The 20,000-nt window shown below is 42.5% G+C and overlaps 1 protein-coding gene across 1 annotated transcript in view; it reads right to left on the bottom strand.

The window, feature by feature from the left end:
- The window catches only part of LOC143279524 (complexin-like), a 307,086-nt gene that overhangs the window by 213,696 nt on the left and 73,390 nt on the right, over positions 1-20,000 (bottom strand). The window contains exon 3 of the mRNA XM_076583586.1: positions 6,245-6,583. The gene's annotated coding sequence lies outside the window, so the exon portion shown is untranslated. The remainder of the gene's footprint in view (positions 1-6,244; positions 6,584-20,000) is intronic.

Below are 20,000 nucleotides of genomic sequence, written 5' to 3' on the forward strand. Positions count from 1 at the left end.
AAGCAAGCAAACAAAACAGCAGTGAATACATAACAGAAAGACAACTAAAGACAGCAAACAACTACGATCCGCATTTAAGAAAAAATAAATAAACGAAACAATCCACTAAAATTAGGAGATTTGCTCAGGATAGCCTTAACACCGGACAGACAGACAGACAGGCAGACAGACAGACAGATCAATCACCACTGCGTCCGGGTGGGACAAAGCCCGCATCCGATAGCTCAAACGGTTCAACAGCAGCTTCAATAACACAATGCTGTTTGCAATTACCACTGGGAACAGCATGCAAGCAAAGTCTCTATCGGAAAATGGGGTCCTTTAAACTATCACCACCTTCAATGTTTGTCAGATCAACAGTAATTCCTCAATAAGACTGTGATTGATGAGAATTCGATTTCAGAGATTTAAAAGTTGCAACAATACAAGGTCTTGGCAGCATGAGCTTATGTGCACAGAAAAAAAGCACGCATGAAAGAACAATAACAAGAACAGAAAAGAGGAGGAGGAGACGGAGATGACGAAAGAAGAGGAGTAGAAGGAGAAGGAGAGAAGAAGAGAAGGGAATGAATGAAATGGATAAGGAGGAGGAAGTGGAGAAGACGTAAAAGGAGGAGAACAAAGGAATACAATACAAACAAGGAGAAGAAGAAACAGAAGTATGAAGAAAGAGGAGCTGGGAAGATTAACAGCAAAAGAGGCAAGAAGTTGAAGACGAGGACCAGGAGAATGAGAAGGAAGACGAGTTCATAAACTTAACGAAATCAGATTCAGACTTGCCGGAAGAACATATCACATGAAATGAAGCACCAGGAGCTTTTCAGAAATATGCGGAATGACACGATCCCTGGAATAGATGGCATGACCGAAAATATTTTTTCAAAAAGTTTTAGGAGCAACTTGGAGATTAGATTTTGTAATCCATTCTCTGAATGGAGGATTCAATAAAGGAGAAAAATCGATAACTCAAAAAGTGGGGGTTATAAACTATCCTTCAAGAGAAGGCAAGACTAGTACACACAAAAAGGATGCCCCTTTCGCTTTTTCATGTGACCTGAAAGATTGAGTCTTCATGCAGGAAACAAAATAAAAACAATCTAACCAGGCCTGATTAATGGAGCTGTAACAGGATTTTTATCTGGTAGACACAAGGGAGTCAGTCTGATAGCAATATGTGACAGAAACGTAACAGGATTTTTATCTGGTAGACACATGGGAGACAGTCTGATAGCAATATGTGACAGAAATGTAACAGGATTTTTATCTGGTAGACACATGGGAGACAGTCTGATAGCAATATGTGACAGAAACGTAACAGGATTTTTATGTGGTAGACACAAGGGAGTCAGTCTGATAGCAATATGTGACAGAAACGTAACAGGATTTTTATCTGGTAGACACAAGGGAGTCAGTCTGATAGCAATATGTGACAGAAATGTAACAGGATTTTTATCTGGTAGACACAAGGGAGTCAGTCTGATAGCAATATGTGACAGAAACGTAACAGGATTTTTATCTGGTAGACATATGGGAGACTGATAGCAATATGTGACAGAAACGTAACAGGATTTTTATCTGGTAGACACATGGGAGACTGATAGCAATATGTGACAGAAACGTAACAGGATTTTTATCTGGTAGACACAAGGGAGTCAGTCTGATAGCAATATGTGACAGAAATGTAACAGGATTTTTATCTGGTAGACACATGGGAGACAGTCTGATAGCAATATGTGACAGAAACGTAACAGGATTTTTATCTGGTAGACACATGGGAGACTGATAGCAATATGTGACAGAAATGTAACAGGATTTTTATCTGGTAGACACATGGGAGACTGATAGCAATATGTGACAGAAATGTAACAGGATTTTTATCTGGTAGACACATGGGAGACAGTCTGATAGCAATATGTGACAGAAATGTAACAGGATTTTTATCTGGTAGACACATGGGAGACTGATAGCAATATGTGACAGACATGTAACAGGATTTTTATCTGGTTGACACATGGGAGACAGTCTGATGGCAATATATGTTCCACTCCAATATACAGAAGTAACAAAAATACAAGGCCTTGTAATGTCCATCGATTACAAACAAAGCTTTCGATCCTGTTACTTGTGAATAAATGAGTGCCAGTGCTCGAAACACTCTTGGCTTCATGAAATGACCAAAACATAAGGATGTCCTCTTTATATATATATATACAATACAAAGCCATGCGTGGTTGTAAATGTTCACTGATATAAAGGTGCCCCTGAATAGAAGACAAGGAATTGTGCTTGAATGTTCGGGTGGGTGCTCTCTCTCTCTCTCTCTCTCTCTCTCTCTCTCTCTCTCTCTCTCTCTTCTATCCCTTGTATCTTGTATCTTTCCCTTCGCTGTGTTTTAATGTATTTACTTATTTGTTTATTTCTTTTTATTGTTTCATTTCATGTATATGTTACTGGTTTACACAAACATAAGGTAGGCTCTCAAGGCCTAATCAGCTTGTTTGGTTTATGCGAAGGTTGGGCATCTGCTCTTTTCTTCTTCTTTTTTTTTTCTTTACAACAGATCTGGTGTAGCGGATATGAATCTGTCCACACGCTCTGACACTTCCTTGAAAGTGAAAACTGAAATTCTCTCTCTCTCTCTCTCTCTCTCAATTTTTTCACCATCTCTCTCTCTCTCTCGCCAATGAAGAAAGCCACAAGTAGCCCTTAGAAAAAAAATGTGAGGATAAAAAAAGAAAGAAAAACGAAAGTGCGCTCCTGACTTGCATGCAACAGAGGCAAAAAATGAGAGGCACAAGAAGAAAGAAGAGGAGGAGGAGAGAGAGAGAGGGGGGGGGGAAGAGGAGTAGGAGACAAGAAAGAAAACGAAAAGAAAAACAATGACGAGGAAAGAAAGAAGAAAGCTGCAGCAACAGGGAACAAAACCACAGAAGAAGGAGAAGAAGAAGAAACAAAAAAGAAGAAGAAGAAAAGGAAACCAGAGAAGAAGACTGAAGAAATCTTTAATGGGTCGAGAATTAGACACAGAGAAGACCTCTCATTCTTTCCAGTTTTCTTTTTTTCCTTTTCCCCCAGTCCTGTCCACAACTCAACAAGAAATTTAACGAGAACAAAAACTAAACAGGAAATTCGTATAAAAAAATAGCTTGATAAGAAATTCGGACAAATAAAAAAAAAAGGAGAGAGGAGGAAGTAGAGTAGGAGGAAATAAGAACGGCAAGAGTGGTACGAGAGGGATGCTGAAGACGATGATTCTGACAGCGAAAGAAAAAAAGAGGAGGAGGAGGAGGTAGGAAAGAAGCAAGTAAGACTGCGGTGATATTGACGACGGAGAAAAATAAAGAAGACAAGGAAGCGAAATTAGAAGAAGAAGAAAGAAAGAAAGAAAGAAAGAAAGAAAAAGAAGGAAAAGAAGGAGAAAGGGAGAACTGAAGGGAGAAGAAGTGACAAACATAGATGATGATGGTGGTAGTAGTGGTGTGATGATAATAATGATGTTGAAGAAGATGATGATGTTGGAATATTAGAAAATAAACACGCGCGCGCGCGCGCACACACACACACACACACACACACACACACACACAGAGAGAAAACAAAAAAAAACACAAACTCACTCACACACAAGAGACAGAGATACTAACGGACGGACGGACAGACAGACAGACGAAGGGGGGGGCGGGGAGGAAAAGGACGAGGAAAACGACGACGAATGTTAACAAGAAGAAGAAAACGATACATGAAAAGAAAAACAGGAGAAATCGAAGAAGAAAAAGAGAAAGAAGAAACCCGAATGTTTATGAGCCTGGATATTTACAAGTGAAAGAACAATGTGTATGTATGTATGTATGTATGTATGTATGTACGTACGTTTATTTATTCATTCGTTTATATACGAATGCATATGCATGTGTATATATGTGTATGTATGCGTGTGTATGAGTATGTATATCTATCATTTTCTCTCTCTCTCTCTCTCTCTCTCTCTCTCTCTATATATATATATATATATATGTGTGTGTGTGTGTGTGTGTGTGTGTGTGTGTGTGTGTGTGTGTGCGTACATACATGTTCTGATCACCTGAAAAAATATGGGAAAAGACACAGTGGGAGAGAGACTATATGCATGTTTATTTATGCATGCGCAAGAAATGGCGCTGGTTGTCGGTCTTCGAAATGTATTTATTGACAATATCCTGTGTCAGTGTGCTGAAAAGCTAGGGAAATGTTTTTGGTAAAAGTGTCAACCTAGATACATATCACAAGACTGTGGCATACTTTTGTAAAAATGACATATATATATATATATATATACTCATTTGTTTTTGAAAGAACCAAAGGGGAGCGGGGATGGGGGGGAAGAAATACAATAAACAAAAACACAGTTCCGTCCACTCTTTTGTCCATAAGTTGCGACTATTACCACTGACATGAGGTACTGATAGTAAGTATAATTAGAGATCCTTTTACTATTATTGTTAAGAATATTGAAAAAATCGATTGTACAGTGGTTGTGCAGTAAAGTATCGTTGTCTGAGTAATGAAAGGTGCTAGAAAGTTTATGTATTTGTTAATCTGTATTTTGCATTGGCTTTGATTTTCAAGAAAACGTCATCTGAGTTATGCTTGAAAACATTAATCAACGAATATATCATTTTGTTGTATAATGTTTCTATTTGTGTCCTGAAAAAGGAACAAAAAAGGAGGCAACAACCACGCAAACAAAAAAAGTACGAATAAAGATCAAATTTATAAATACACACAACAAGCAAAATTATAAATGTGACACCATGCCAGAATTATCGACAACATACAGAGTTCGTGACACATTCTAGAATAAATAAATTTTACACTCGCGATGCACACATTTGAATATAAACAAAATGAAGCAAAAAAACCCACAGAACAACAAGAATGCTTTATCTGGAGGAAAAAAAACAACAAAGAAAAACGTACACGGAAACTCAATGTGCCATGAAGGAAAAACTGTAATTAGAACTTAAAAGACCACCGACAGTAATCACAAAAACAATTCAATTTGGAAACGATAATACAGTGTAAACATGGAAAAAAAAAAGAAAAAAACAACAACCAACAAAACAAATAAGATGTACAAGTATATAGACTAGAAACAAATATTTAGGAACACGTTTGCTCAAAACCATGAAACGACAGATCAATGATCATGAAACAAAACCAAAACGATGTACCTCTGCTGAGGGGAAAAAAAAACAGAAAAAAGGAAAAGAAACAGCAGCCGCTTGTCAATCAATAAGGCAAGTGCTTGACAGACTGACTAGAAAAAAAAAGTACTAATTAGCAGGAAGAAGAGGACAGCAGTATATCCAGTCCTTGTGGTACGTTTTAATGCTTTATTGATGAAAAAAACAACCCAACAACAACCACCTTACCTCTTGCTTTGAATGTGAAATCTCAAACTTTTACATAATATGACCGAGCTCCCTGACGAAGGTTCAACTCATCCGAAATACTGAATCTCCAAGGCTTTTTAATTTTTTTTTTTTTTAACCCACCGTTCCACTCTTTCTCTCCGCACAACACCGAGACACAAAAGAGCTTTAGACACATGCTAGGGAACTCCATCTCTTTTCTGTAGATATCTGTCCACACAGACATGTACCTCCACGCAGGAAAAGAAATAAGAAGCACAGGGAATAGCAATGCCCAAAAGCCCTTCTCAGGAGAAACATCTTCCACTTGCTCTGGTGCTTATCCACATATTCCTTGCAAAAAGGAACTCACTCCAGCATTCTATAAGCACTGTTTGGGGAGTTTCTTTTTTTTTCCCCTTCTGCCTTTTGAATTGGGTGTCAAAGTTGTTGACCAGGATAAATGAGACTGCGCAGTTCCATTTTCAGCTGGATTTCTCTTCCTCCTCCCATTTATCTGTCAAAAGAAGGGGGAGAAAAGAAGATGGGAAGGAAAGACAGTCAAAAAGTAAAAAAGGAGGGAAAGACAAGGAAAAGAAAAAAAAATTGAAAGAAAATGGGAAGAGCGATAGGATGAACAAGATCAACAGAACAAACCAACACAAAAGTAGGGGAAAATGCGTACACCAAAACAATCTAACCAAACAGAAAAGTAATCAGGAAAAAATACCCAAACTACCAAACAAACTAAACAAACAACCAAACCCCCATAACAAAAATCCAGACAAAAAAGTTCTAAAACACCTTTTTTTCTTTTTTCTTTTTTTTGTTGTTGATCCAACCACAGAACCTACCTGATCAAGCAAAGTGAAGACTCCACAAAGATGACGACGACAGGGGCTTACTTGTAAGACCGACGATGTCCGAACACTCCCCACCGCTGTGCTTGTTTGCAGTACGAGCGAGAGCGAGAGTCGCCAGAGAGAAAGAGGAAGGAGACTTGGCGAGGAAAGCTAACTGGCCACGACGGCTCGTGCAACAGGCGTCCAGCTCCTCTGTCCTGTCCCGCCAATGTGGGCCCAGTTGGCCTGTGACGTCACCGCGTGGCACGTGCTCCGTCGGCACGGGGGACTAAGGGGGGTGGGTCTTGGTGTGCCCGCGCGGACAGCACTGGCACTCGACTGTTTCACACACTGCAAGCAGAGAGAGAGAGAGAGAGACAGAGACAGAGACAGAGAGACAGGGAAAGAAAGAGAGAGATGAGAAAACGGGTGGTTGGTGGTGTGGATAGATCCAGACAGAAGTTGAAAACTTGGTGTGGTTTTTTTTTCCCCTTTAAATTCTGGGTCAGTGTTAGTTAACTTTCTGTAGTGTTTACTTCGGCTTATGTATAGGGGAAACTTTTCTTCTTTGCAGTATTTTGTCTATGCTCTCTGCTGATGGGGTAGGAACAGTATAGGTTCTGTGCATTGTGTGTGTGTGTGTGTGTGTGTGTGTGAGGGATGGATGTACGGGAGAGGTGGGGGAAAGCAGAGGAGAGATGAAGGCGTACGTGTCATGCTTTGCTGACTGCATGTCGAGGGTTTTTTCATCCCGTGCCCACTGACAGACCCTGCCACATGCCACTTCGATCGGCAGTGGCTGTCATGCTGGCGCCGAGGATGACAAGCGCTCCCCTGTGAGATGTTGCCTCCCGGAGTTCTCTCCGGATATTGTTTTCAGTTTTTCTTCTTCTTTTTTTCTTCTTTTTTTTAATTGTTTTCCTTGAAAGTCGTGTATATCGCATAAGAAACAAACAAACAAACAAAACCACACACACACACACACACACACACACACACACACACACACACAAGTACACGGAATACACCATTTGCACACCATGGTGTGTACTTCTTTTTTTCTCTTTTTTTTCATCTCATCGTTTACATACCTTCAACTTAAGTTTAAAGTAATATGTGCATAACCAACAAAACTAACTGAAGTTTTGGTTCCTACTGGTGTTTAATATTTTCTATTTATCTATTTTATTTGATTTCATTTTCAATATTATATTTCATTTTATTTCTATGATGATGACGAAAGAACAAATGGCTTTGCAATCCTTGACAGAGGCTAAAAACTGATGTTATGCTTGAGGATCGAAACCAAGGCGAACAAAAACGGCTCTTGAACTCCAGAAACAATGTCATGTCAAAGTCCGCATCCTAGACAAGAAGAACACAGCCTCTCAAATGTGGAAAACTTCGCGGACTTTGCCTCTAAAGAATGTCCATGACTTGAAAACAGACAGAACACGACAGACAGGATTTGCTTTTTAGTTCAGAGTGCTGTTTTGAATAATTCAATGAACGTTTAATAAGCTGCAGTTATATATTCAGCAAAGACTCCTAACTTTTGCAGACAATAAGCAGAGCTGATGCGAAATGCCCCCAGACTGATTGATTCTGAGAGCCCTTGATGCTGAAGGATTAAGGAGAATTACGACATAACTTCAAACAAAAAATCATCTTTGCCAAGAACAAACAGAAAGTGCTCTAGGAAGATGGGAACGGTTTTATAATCGGCTCAAAGACCGTATGAAAAGCAACCCAGGAGATATCAAAAGCCTTTTGACAAAAGTTTTAAAGCAGACCAGTCGCCGTGGCGAAGTGGTTAGCGTCGCGGACTGACGGCTGGGAGGACGCGGGTTCGAATCCCAGCGGAGGTGGGTTTTTCGGCCCGTGACCGGCTGTTACCCAAACTTGAGTGTGCTGTGGGCTTAAATGGTGAGACTGGGACCACACAGTCGAGTGTCATCCACTTCAAGGATGCGTCTTTGGGTGTGTTGCTCTAATTACTTGACCAACACTGCAAGTGTCTATATCTCTCGGGCCTGGTTAACGCTGGGATATCATTATGACAGGGAGCGTAGAGTACAACCTTGTCACGCAGTCCCAAACCAAAATGGACCTCCATAGCAACATCGTCATCGTCATTGTCATCCTCCTTCATCATCATCAATATAAACAAAACAGTCTCAAAGTCTGTTGCCTTTCATGCCCTGCTCTCATGGTGACCTCAGTTTCAATACCCCTCCACTTCCGCGTTTGGGGTGAGTCCTGTCGATGTCTTCAGTGTCGGCAGATTCATGGGGGCTGTTGTTTGAGGGACGTGGTGGCGGTCTCCACTCTGGGAGGGACGCTCACTCAGTCTGGCTCCGCGACTAAGCCATTATTGTCGTTAGTAGGGGGCTTAGTAGGTGGTGTCCTAAGTACGTTAAATCAGAACAGGCACCACTGAACACAACCAAAGTGACTCAGTAGCAGTGCAGGGTCTCCTCTGGTGTGTGGCCTCCTGGCGACCTGATATCGATGGTTCACTGCGGACTGCCGACTTCATGTACGAGTATGGAAAGGCCGAAATACGGAGGGGAGGGGGGACGGGGTGTGTGCGTGCGTGTGTGTATGAGAGAGAGATAGAGAGACAGAGAGAGAGAGAGAGAGAGAATATGTCGGTGAGAAAAAATGTGTGCACAGTATATTGACTGTAGAATACCTGTAGAATATTGACAATACTTTCTGTTCTCAAACCATTACTCTTCGATCTGTCTCACAGCCTCCGGTAAAATAACTGGTGACTACGGCTTGCTAGTTTTGTGATGCACGTAAACGAATGTTCGCACAAAAAATATCCCACCAAAACCACCACTACCAACACCCCACACTGCCCCACTCCCTCTCCCAACTCACAAACAAGCTCAGTTCAGGACGGTTCAAATCTGTTCAGAATCCACCAACTGATAAGTCCATTCTTTCGTAGACGGAAACAGTGTGTCTTACAATCAAAATGTATACAAAAACGAGATTTGCAACTCCCGCAAACTTCCTTTCTTCGTTGTTCATTTTCGCTGTGGAACAAGTAACGTGAAGAGAGGGGGTGGGGGAGGGGGAGTTTGGAGAGAGGCGAGGAAAGGAGGTAGGGTGGCAGGAAAGTCCTACAACTTCCGGGGAATGGCAGAAGTGGAGGTGTGGGGTGGGTGGGTACAAATTTCTTCACGAAAAAGTGTAAATCACAGACACACACAAAAAACCCCAAAAGTTTAACTCGTTTAACTCGTTTCACTTTTCTAACTCGAGTCGGAGGTGACGCAGGAAGACGGGAGAAGGAACGTGACTGTGATTTGATCGGTGTGTGCCGTAGGATCTGTCTGAGTTACAAGTCTAGTGCGTTCAGGCGTTCAGTCAGCTGCTTTTAGTATCTCCTTGTACTAACATCAGTAGACAGGATGTGTTACCGGAGGATTAGAGGGAACAGCCTATGCTGGATCTTGTTTTGGGATATCAGTTTTACAGGCCAAGACCTGTAAAACGCCCACACTGACATGGGGGAAACGTGCACACACACACACACACACACACACACACACACACACACACACACATATATATATATATATATATATATATAGAGAGAGAGAGAGAGAGAGAGAGAGAGAGAGAGATTCAAACTGTTTCCATCGACTGATACGCCCGTCTTTTCGCAACACAATCATGTACAATCATGCCCCCTTCACTAAAACTTATACAGTAATTTAAGATGTGTCTCAGACGTTAGCAAGAGTTCTTCCCAGTGAGAGCCTGTCCTTGGAGCGCAGCGCCACTCTTTTGCCTCTCTGAATGAAAGTGTACATGTAGGTTACTACCAAAGTGGATTTTTTTGTGTACAGAATTTTGAATGGGTCAACTTTCTTCTTGCCTGGGTTCTTTAACGTGCGCTACGTGCATGCTGCACATAGGACCGATTCATCCGAAAGACCGACACCCAAACCACTACCCAAAGTCCAGTGGAGGGTATGAGTGGTGAAGGGTGCTAGGGTGGCGGTACAAATCCCGGTTAATGCTGGAGGTAGGAGAAACATCCTTGGGGGGGCGGGGGGGGGGGGGAATTTCCTGGGAGAGTACGTTTATTCCCCATCACCTCGTGCGGGGCCGGGGATGGGAGATGGGTGGGGAGAGCTTCTGTGGACATGAGGAAAGCTGGCAGGCAGAGTCGGGTAGAGTGCAGGAGGACGCTTAGCACGAACTGGCGAGGGATCGATAGCAAGTGGAAATAATACAGACACACTACCAGTCACCGCAAGCCGGCGAGTTCTCACTGCACTGTTATTAACAGCCTGACCACCAGTCCCTCTCTCTAGACATGTCATTCTCTGTGTGGGGGGAGGGGGGACGGCCTGAGTGTGCGCGCGCGTGCACGCGCGTGTGTCCATGTGTTATTAAAAGTGTAACCATCTCTCTCTCTCTCTCTCTCTCTCTCGTGAAGGCCCAATGCCAATAGTGAATACGATAAATCATCCCTGATCCAGAGTCTGCATCTCTCTGTGTCTATGTCTCTGTCTATTTCTCTGTCTGTCTGTGTCCCCTTCTTTCTCGCCTTCTCTCTCTTTTCTTGTGAAGGCCCAAAGCGTATTCAATCAATCATTCTGTGTGCGTGTGCGCGAGCGAGTGTGCAAGCGTGCGTACGTGCGTGAGCTTGTGTGTGTATGTGTGCGCGCGCGAGTGTGTGTATGTGCGTGTGTGTGTGTGTGTGTGTGTGTGTGTGTGTGTGTGTGTGTGCGTGCGTGCGTGCGTGCATACGTGCGAGCCCAGAGTAATTATAGACCACTCTAATGACAGTTTTGCAAAATCTGTGGAACCACTTCCATTGCTGCAAATGATAACGCCAGCGTCAACGGTGTAAACATATTGGCGTGTACACAAACTATTACCCATGCAACTGTCCATGCTTTTCTCGAAATAAAAACTCTCTCTCTCTCTCTCTCTCTCTCTCTCTCTCTCTCTCTCTCTTTCACACACAGGCACACACACACACACACACACACACACACACACACACACACACAAACACACAGCCGAAAAATCATTCAATCTTTTATTTTATCAGCTGCTCTTAGTATCTATTCGGGTTCCACTATGTGTGTTTGGAATCAATGGGAATTTATGTAGAAATTACAGGACGGGTTATGGCCCAACGCTTGGCTCATATCACAGATTGATACATGTTTACAGCTGGGCCAACAGCAAAGTGAGAGCTGTGTTATCAATGTGTTGTTTTTTTTCCACAGCAAAGGAAAGTCATATACAGCGCGGTCTTTTGTGCAAGACTATGACTCTCAAACTAGGAGGCAAGATTGCACTGGTTCTTAGTGCTGCAGCCTTAGGGGCTTGTTGGCCTTTGGGAACCATCCCAACGCCGACTGTGCTAAAACTCTCTTGGCCGAGAGAGTAGGGATGTAACTTGGGCAAGAAGCTCTCCGCTATAATCGAATTCTAGCCCAGGTAGTCAGGACAGCAGATGCCTCCTCTCCAGTTCTGATGGTTGTGGTCGGACACGACTGACCACATCATATGAAAAGAGGGCATTTTGCAGAGCGATTACTAAACTGCAGCACCAAACACTGAACATTTTGCTCATTTTTCTCAATAATTCTTCGTTCGCCTGGCTCGTGATATACATAAGGGTCCTATTTAACAAAAGACAGCGAGTGCGGTGTGTGTGTGTGTGTGTGTGTGTGTGTGTGTGTGTGTGTGTGTGTGCACTACTGCTGACAAACAAACAAACAGATCGGGATGAAAATATAACCGTCTTGGCATTGGTTTCTCTTTTTTTCAAACAGTTGTCCCTTTATTTGATCTCATTAATTCTCCTGATATCGAGAGAGTGTCCGTTGTGTATTGTACTTAAAGTTGCGTTGTGTCGCATTCCGTTGCGTTGCGATGCGTCCCGTCGCATCGCATCACACTGGATCGTATCGTATCGTATCGTATTGTTTTGTACCACTTTCAAGCATGTGCTCACAAAACATACCAACTCCCTCTTTTACTTGTCCACATGCATGTATTATTCTGTTCCAATATCAAAATGGGCTATTTCCTCATCATAATTTTGTTGGGAACAATCCTATAGTTGCCTTCTTGTTGTTTGTTTGTTATTTTTTGCTTTTGTTTGGGTTTTTTTTTTTATTTGTGCGCGTTTAGTGCATGCTGCTCTTGTGATCTCAGTATGTCGTGCTGCTCTTGTGATCTCAGTATGTCTTATCTGATCACATCCCCAAACCAGTAATCTTTCCTGCCTTGGTGCACAGTAAAACTTCCAAGCCACAAAGGAAACCCCGTTGACAGACATGCATTCGGGCAAGTTACCCTCCTGACTTCACGCCTCAGGGGAGCTATCGATCACGGTCAGCTCTGGCCATAAATCTGTATTTTATTCCCCCACATGGAAAATCAGGAACGTGAGTCATTGTCAATATAAGCGCAACACAATCTACTTTTTTTCGTTTCTTTTTAAGGGCTGAGGAGCGGGGGGGGGGAAGGGTTAAAAAAAAAAAAGTGTGTGGACAGTTTAATGTTTGTAAAATTCTTGTTTATGGGTCATTCTCATTTTTGGAGGGGTAAACAAATGGCGACGAGACATTACTTTTGTCAAATGCTTACTTATGGGTGGTTCGCACGTTTGGTTTTCTTTTGTTTTTTTGTTTTGTTTTTCGTTTGTTTGCTTTTTTTCTTTGGGTGGGGATTACACAAAAAAGCTAGGCGTATTTTTATGTGTGTGTCTTTCTGGATATGTGTGCGCATGTGTACCCCCACCCTCCAGACACACTCTCTGTCCTTCTGTCTGTGTATTTGTGTCTGTCTGTCTGTCTCTTTATCTATGTATCTATCTATCTATTCATCTAGTCTAACAGCTATCAGCAGAACCAAAAAACAAAAATATGAAACTAAACTCGCTTCTCAACAGTTTTAATGAAATATTCTTGAAAAGTTGTGATTCTCAAGTCCAGCAAAGTGCACTCCATAAAGCATTTATCGTCACTGAGTTGTATTACCATACATGCTGTTTTTGTTTGGTTGGTTGTTTTGTTGTTTTGGTTTTTTTTTTACTCTAAATCTGTAAATTATTAGGAGGATATGATAAGAAATCTAAACAAAAAGTATTCCAAAAGATTTAGGTTCAATGGAGACGCTATTGAAACAACGCTATCTATTTAAACAGATTCATGCACTGAATACTGGAGCTATGGGCTAAAGATTAAAGTCAATGAATGAAAGCCGATTTCAAGCATATATAAAATGTAGTTACAACAAAGCCAACCTGGTAAGAAAATCGATACGCGTTATTTGCGGTGTTTGTGTAACTGTTTCAGAATGGCCTTTCCTCCTCCTCCTCCTCCTCCTTCTTCTCCTCATTCTTCTTCTTCTTCTTCTTCTTCTCCTCCCCCTTTGCGTTCGTTGTCACACAGTCAGTTCACATCTGGCGACAATGCAGCTGTATTTCCCATGTTCAGTCAGCTGTTGTAGAGCATGGTGTTCATTGGATTTGCAGCTGGCTTCTGATTTATGGGGGAGCTGAAATCAAGTCGTGAACAATGTCAAATCAATTTTGCTTCTGTTTCATACGTCAAGATTTACTGATTGTCTGTAGTCAGAAAATAGGGGAGGGGGGGGGGGTGGACTTGTTCACATCAATAGAAAATAATACACTTTAAACCACACAAAAACCTGCATCTTTCTATTCACTTGGCGTGCATATTAAAGTTATCTGACGAGTTTCAGAACTGGATTAATCCATTTGGCAACGCTTAATAAAATTGTCTCAAGTAAGTGCTTTGTTGAGCGCTTATATATAAACACGCAAAGGATGACCAAATTACATAATCTGTTTATTTAAGCATTGATCTCAGTAATCAATGCTAAAATTTAACGAAGAATCCATGTATGCACTTACGTGCAGTGTGTGTGTGTGTGTGTGTGTGTGTGTGTGTGTGTGTGTGTGTGTGTGTGTGTGTGTGTGTGTGTGTGTGTGTGTGTGTGTGAGTGTGTGTGTGTGTGTGTGTGTGTGTGGAGACATGCTCCAGGGGCGAGTAGCAAATGTTTGTTGTTTTATAGAAATTTCAAAAGTGGATTTGTTTGAGAAACATATATGTCAAATGCCTGATAATTACGTTATTAGCTTCTTTAGATTTTGAAGTAGTAATCATAAGCTGAAAATGGAAACAGGGAGACACAAAGGCATACCACGAGAGTTACGGCTTTGTAAGGTTTGTAACATGTCTGTGATTGGGGATGAGTTTCATTTTATAATGGAATCTGAAAGTCTCTCTGAAAGCGTTTGATATCAACCCTGACTCCTGGGAGGAATCTGCAGTGGACCGTGACAAATGGCGTGCTGCTGTGCACAAAGGCGCCAAGTTGTGCGAGGCCAACAGGACTGCTGCAGCTGTTCAGAAGAGGCAGGCCAGAAAGTCACGGGCAAACAAGCTCCCTGACAATGGTATGCCTGTCTTTGTCTGCCCCAACTGTCAGCGAACATTTCGCGCGCAGATTGGACTATTTAGCCATCTGCGCATTCACAGATAGATTCATGAGCATCCTCCCCCCCCCCCCCCCACCCCACCACCACCCTCCCCCCATCCCCCAGCTGGATGACAACGATGGTCATCATCGATCTCGATGGACACACACCAACATGTCTGTGATTGGGGATGAGTTTCATTTTATAATGGAATGTTCCAATTATGATAAGTTACGAAATAGATATGATCCTAAAAAAAATATTCGTCTTCTACTTTTTTGTAATATGCTCAAAGGAGGCAAAAAAGTCATTTTAGCTGTAAGTAATATGATAAGATTTGCAAATGTTGACCAGCTACACTTTTGGAGTTAAAAGACATTTGTGCTTTCTCAAAGGATAACTAAAACTTGAAACTCGAAACGTGTGTGTGTGTGTGTGTGTGTGTGTGTGTGTGTGTGTGTGTGTGTGTGTGTGTGTGTGTGTGTGTGTGTGTGTGTTGTCGTTGTTGTTGTCGTTGTTGTTGTTTTGCTTCTTTTTCTTGCTTTTTTTTGTCAAGTGGGCTTAACGAAGACATCTGGGATCACAAATACATTGACCATCCATCACTCCGAGCCTGTATAGAGTAGGATTCTATCCGTTCGGTTGTACTTTCAATTTGTATTATGTTTATGCGTTTATTGCCTCTTGTGTGCATTATGCAAACTCCCTTTGCGAAGGAGCTTTGTAAAATCCTACCAAGAAAAACATTCGTTTCCTAGCCACCAGCACCCTCTCACCCTTCCGTTCCCTTTTGTCTGTCTCTGTCTCTCCCTCTCGCTCAAAAAAACAACAACACACACATATACGGACACGAACACACGCACACACACGCACGCACACACACACACACACACACACACACACACACACACACACACACACACACACACACACATCATTTCAAGCAACGCGGTTTACACTGTAACAAAACATCCAGCAAAGGGGAAAAATTCTGAGCACGACTGCCAGAAATCCGACCTCCTCACTTCGTCTGAGAGTTTCCTTAAATAAAAAGAAAGAAAAAAAAAAGGTCCGCTGAAACTCAACTTCATTTTGGCTTTGTGCCAGGTCAATCGCACACACCAGGGTTGAAAATCTGTAATCCTACAAAGCACCAAAACAGACCAAAAAAGAAACAACAACAACAACAAACAACAACAACCCAAACCCTTCTAACCTAAAGCAAATAAAAATGGATGAGACAACTGGGTAGACTTAGTACAGACAATACTCCCAGAGTATGCCTCTGATGTCGACCATTCCGACACATCCATCCATCCAAATACGATTAAAAGAAATGAAAAACATAAGAAAGGAATCACATTGTTGTACAGCAGCACGAATTCTTACAAAATGCGTCTACAGCTTCAAGAAAAATGTGTACATATAAAATCTGATGTGCAATTCCTATTTCATGTACACTAGAAAGACATAGCAATATAAGAATACCCAATTATCAAGTCCACAGAGAGAGCAGAACGAGTTCTAGAGTAAATATAGGTGCAGACATCCAGCACACACACACACACACACACACACACACACACACACACACACATGAATGCAGACAATATGGCGGCAAACTGTCCCTTTAGAGAGAAAACAGATACCATATGTTTACAAGTTTTAGAAGAGTGTGGTGAATTCATGAATTCCAGAGTGGAAACAGGGGCCTCCTTAGACAGCTCGGCAACATAAAACCTCTCAGATGGGAGTGTGTTCACGGCGAGAGATAGCAGGCAAGCGACTGGGGGAGGAGGGGGGTGGGACGAGAGGGAATGGGAGAGGGGGGTATTGATGAGAAGAGAGGAAAGTGAAGCAATGAGAAATAAAGGGCGAGAAAGACAGACGGATAGCTTAGGAAAGCAGAGAGAGAGAGAGAGACTTAACACTGACAATTGGACACTTCCACATCATTGGCGATGGAGTCCTCATAACATGGGTGGTGGATGCGATAACATGATAATTATTTTTTGTTGGAGAATGAAACATTATAATAAAATTTAAAAAAAATAATACAATGAGAACACGAGAGGGGAAGACATACAGACTGAGACAAAGACTGAGAGACAGAGCAAGACAGAGAGAAACAGATCATCTGGTTGAGAGAAACTGGAATACAGGGGCATCACGAAGATGGGGATGGGGCATGGGGGGCGACAGATAAAAAACGACAAAAAACAAACAAAAAAACAGAGATACAATGATTTAAGAAAAGACAGAGCTGCGTGGTGTAATGTCTAAGTCTAACACTACACAGAAAAACAAATTAAGTAAGGAGGGGGGTGGGAGGGAGAACTGGGACTGGGTGGAGGATTAGTAAGAGAAGTGGGAATGGGAGACCGGAAGTGGAAATTGATACTCATCCAGTTACCACAGTTCAATCAGGATGTCGAAAATGACTATGTTAAAAACGTTTGTTTTAAGTTGTTTTGTTCGTTTGTTTTCTTTTCTTTTCTTATCTGTTCTTTTGTTTCTTTTCCTTTGATTGAGAGAAAGACAAGAAAAAGAGAGAGAGATACAGAGATACAAAGAGATGGCGTGAATTCTTCAATGAGGGGAAATGTAATATGCAATATCAAGCAAGCATGCAAGCAAGCAAGCACGCACGCACGCAGCACACACACACACACACACACACACACACACACACACACACGAACAGTGATTGAACTGAGAGAGACGGAAACACAATGAAATGGCTTGATCTAAAAAATAAAATAAAAAAAATAAAAAAGGTACTGTAAAATGCATACCCCGCCCCCGCCCCCCCTCTTACTCCAGCCAGACACATATACACATACACAAAGAGGGTTGGGCGACGAGTGAGATAGAGACAGAGACACACAGGGAGACAGACAGACAAGCAGGCAGTCACACAGATAAACACACAGACAGGCAGGCAGAGAAACAGATGTATTCCTGATTTCATAAGTTGGACAATGTGGAATAAGGGTGATCAGGGAGACAGACAATCCGAGGGAGGGAGCGGGATTTTTTTCAAGCTGGACAAAATATGATGCAAAAGCAGAGAGAGAGAGAGAGAGAGAGAGAGAGAGGAGGGAGGGAGGGAGAGAGGAGAGTGAGGGAGAGGGGAGAGTGAGGGAGAGGGAGGAGAGAGAGAGAGAGAGAAAGAGAGAGAGAGAGAATGAATGAATGAATGAATCTTTATTTTCCAACGGTGAAGGCATTAGCACTTTGGCCGACTTACACATCTGCCGTTGTTCTAAGAGACACACAAACATGTACGCATATAAATGTTAATACTTAATACATGTATATACAAGAGAGAGAGAGAGAGGGGGGGGGGACGCGAAGCAATAAACAGGATGGAGATGAACAGCAGCCACGAAAACAGCTTACGGATCCAGTCAGCAATATTAATAGGAAAACTGGGCACCCACTCACACCAGTCGTAATCTTTCAACAGAAACTGCCTGTCTCAGCTAACTTCACACACACACACACACACACACACACACACACACACACACACATATATATATATATATATATATATATATGTATACTGAAGAATCGCTGCCTCGTATATACTTTAAACCTTTTAGATAATTGAGAATCACAGAGTAGAGAGAGACAGAGAGAGAGACAGACTGAGGGAGAGAGACAGGGAGAGAAAGAGAGAGAAGGAGGGGGTTGGGGGGTGGCAGGGGGGGCAACGAGGAAATCATGTAAAGCGCTGACAAAAAACAGAAAAAGTGTGCTCTACAAACTACACGCAACTGAGGCCACATAAACGCTCCGTGTCTGTGTTCTTATCTTTTACAATGACTCTCCGCTCCACCCTCCCTCCACTCAGCCTTCTGTGTCTGTTTCTGTCTGTCTGTCTGTATCTCTCTTTCTTTCTCTCTGTCTCACTGACGTTGTCAACAGGGAGCAAATTTATTTCTCAGTTTTGTAGCCTCATTCCCTTAAAACACCTTGAAAGGGAAGGGTTAGGAGGAGGATGAAGTGCGGGACGGGGGAGTGGGGGGTTTAGGTTGGGGATTGGGGGGGGGGGGGGGGGGGCTGTATATGGGTCAGGGACAGTCCTCTTTCTTCTTCTGCGTTCGAAAAGCTTCAGGTCCGACTTTAACTTGCATATATCTACCCATGGACGTAGCGTGCTTCATTTGTTTTTTTTATTTTTTCCCTCCTTTTCCTTTTTTTAACATCGCCATTTGAGCAGCTATACTGTTTCTTGGAGTGAGACGCATGCTGGGTATGTTCCTGCTACCAATTGGCTACTACATGCGGTCTTTCTTTTCCAGATGTATTGACGAAATCAACATGAGGGAGAAAGAGAGGGGCAGAGACACGTAGAGAGGGAGAGACAAAGGAAGAGAGAGGGAATGACGGAGGGAGGTGGGGCAGGGGAGAGAGAGAGAACCACAAATATTAATCCATGGTTTTCGAGACAGGCCACAACCCATTTAAAGGGACGAGTTCGGTTCGTTTTACTCCACATAATCAACGATAATACGAGTCGCGTATCAAAAACATCACAGTTTTAAATGGCTGTAATTAAATCCAGAATTTCCTTGCTTTTGTTATCACTGCAGCAATACATCAAACCGTTTTAATGATTGAGAACCAGAGAGAGAGAGAAATTCAGTAGAGTAAGAGAGAGAGAGAGAGAGAGAGAGAGAGAGCACTCTGTCGCTGATGCTGTCAACAGGGGGCGGCAATTTATTTCTCAATTTTCCGGTCTCATACCCTGAACATCTTGGGAATACTGGAAAGGAGTGGCAAGACAGATGGAGAGTGGAAGGGATTGTAACGGGCTAGAGGAATAGAGGGTTCGTAAGACTGCAAGCAGCAGCCAGCGCTATGATAAGGAAAAAGGACAGAAAGTTTCACGCTATTCGCCAGTCAATGGGGAAAAAAGCAACACACACACACACACACACACACACACACACACACACACACACACACAGATACACACACACACACTCACACACACAGATACACACACATATCTGTGTGTGTGTGTGTGTGTGTGTGTGTGTGTGTGCTATATCGAACGAAAACCAAAGCAAATTCGCAGCGACAGGGAAGCCGGGTGGAGAGAGCGGGCACACAGTGCAGACATAAAGACTTAAGAGACATAGAGACGGACAGACAACATGTCATGACAGAGCATCTCAACACGCCGATTTCAGACAGGGGAACGAGGCAGACAGAGAGTGTCATCAAAGATAAATGGTCAACAGGAATTGATAGATACAATGG

Source organism: Babylonia areolata, chromosome 2, assembly GCF_041734735.1.
Source record: "Babylonia areolata isolate BAREFJ2019XMU chromosome 2, ASM4173473v1, whole genome shotgun sequence".
NCBI lineage: Eukaryota > Metazoa > Mollusca > Gastropoda > Neogastropoda > Buccinidae > Babylonia > Babylonia areolata.